General features: G+C 40.8%; 1 long non-coding RNA gene across 1 annotated transcript; it reads right to left on the bottom strand.

The window, feature by feature from the left end:
- Positions 1-971: 971 nt before the first annotated feature.
- On the bottom strand, positions 972-1,375 carry LOC117531292. The gene is made up of 3 exons (XR_004566601.1): positions 1,312-1,375; positions 1,130-1,216; positions 972-1,040 (listed from the first exon to the last, which is right to left on the bottom strand). It is a non-coding gene; the product is annotated as an uncharacterized LOC117531292 (long non-coding RNA).
- Positions 1,376-1,648: the final 273 nt, after the last annotated feature.

Genomic DNA, 1,648 nt, shown 5'->3' with positions numbered 1-1,648 from the left:
GCCTGTCGGTTACGTCATTTGCCTGTGGGCAGTCTTTGAGTGAGGAGGCGCCCACCCTCTCGTCGATTTTTTCATTGCTTAGGAATGGCTCAGAGACTGCTGCTTTGTTTGATCAAAATCTTTTCAAAGCTGTAAGGCACAACTGAGTGGACACCATTCGATAAACTCAGCTGGTTTTCGGTAAAAATTTTAACGGCTGATGAGAGATTTTGGTCTGGTAGTGTCGCTTTAAGGACGGCCCACGGCGCCTGATGGCGATCTGCGCTTCGAGGCGGCAGTGTCTCGCTGTTTCAAGTTGAAAACTTCCACATTTCAGGCTCTGTTGACTAGGGTTGGGTATCGGTTGGGTTTTATCCGATACCGATGCCTACTCGGTATTTTTTAAGCGATACCGGTGCTTAAACGGTTCTCGAACCGGTACTTTAAAAAAAATGAACTGCACACACTTTGTCAAAAAAAAAAACAATACCCTTTTATTCCTAAATAAAATTGAAACATAATATTAAGTTGTTGTAAATCTTTAAACAATATAAATAAAACATATGATAATACTAAATATAAAATAAAATGTCCATAATATCAAATAGAACAATAACCCGAACAATCACTTTAATATAAATATAACACAAATATGGAACAAAATATTATAAAACAGTTATTGCACATATAAATAACTTCAATTCTTCAATTTCAGTTCTTCTGCAGGAATATCAGCATATTGGCCTTTTCTGGCAATATACGGCATCTTTCCTGGCTAATTGCATGTCCAGCACAGGAGAAAACCCTCTCAGAGGGGTTGCGGAGGCCTGCACGCACAAATACACCTCTGACAAGGCAGACAAATTAGGGAGGGTATCCCTCTTACCCCACCACCAAGCCACAGGGTCTTGTCCAGATGTAATTGCTGGCATGCCTTTGTAGAGCTCAATCTCTTTCTTGACCTGCTCCATGATAGAGAGGGCACTGCTTGTGTGGAGAAGTTCCCGGTCTTCATCCGCAAATAACTGCTCCAAGGCTGACATCCTGTGAGCTCCTCTTTGCTGTAAAAAACAAACAAGTTTAGTATAACACAAAAAACAACTATTCATCATCATTGTAGACAAGATAAATAGTATATGACTGCACTTACATGTGTGTCCTCTTGCTCCACCTCCACCTCATCATCACCATCACCACCTACTTCTGCCTCACTCTGATGATGGTCCTCTAGTGGAAGCTGCAGACACAAACCGATTACACACAAAACAGAAATACTTAGTTAAAGAAACTGTAACATAGACATAGAGCATATATAAATATGCTGTAAAATACCTGAGTTGCCGTGACATTGTCAATCGTTGCTTTCTCAAGCCTATCCCAAGCTTCTGTAACACCAACTTCCAGCTTGCCTTTAAAGCGAGGGTCCATCAATGTGGCCTCCTGAAGGAAGTTCTGAATTTCTTTATCCTGTAATGAAAACATGATTTAGTGTCCAGTAGTAAAAATTGTGTAGTTTGGCTTCTCTCTTTGTGAACATAGAGATTGGCTGCAAATAGATAGTACCTGGTATCTTTTTTCGAGATCTCCCCAGACCTTCTCTTTTATAGCAGCCACAAACATACTGTCATCATCTGTGGGTAAATATCGTGCCTCCAGCTTTGTGAGGATT

Source organism: Thalassophryne amazonica, chromosome 18 (assembly GCF_902500255.1).
Source record: "Thalassophryne amazonica chromosome 18, fThaAma1.1, whole genome shotgun sequence".
Classification (NCBI taxonomy): Eukaryota; Metazoa; Chordata; class Actinopteri; order Batrachoidiformes; family Batrachoididae; genus Thalassophryne; species Thalassophryne amazonica.
Note: the sequence above shows the minus strand (reverse complement) of the source record. Positions and strands in the feature narration are given on the sequence as shown.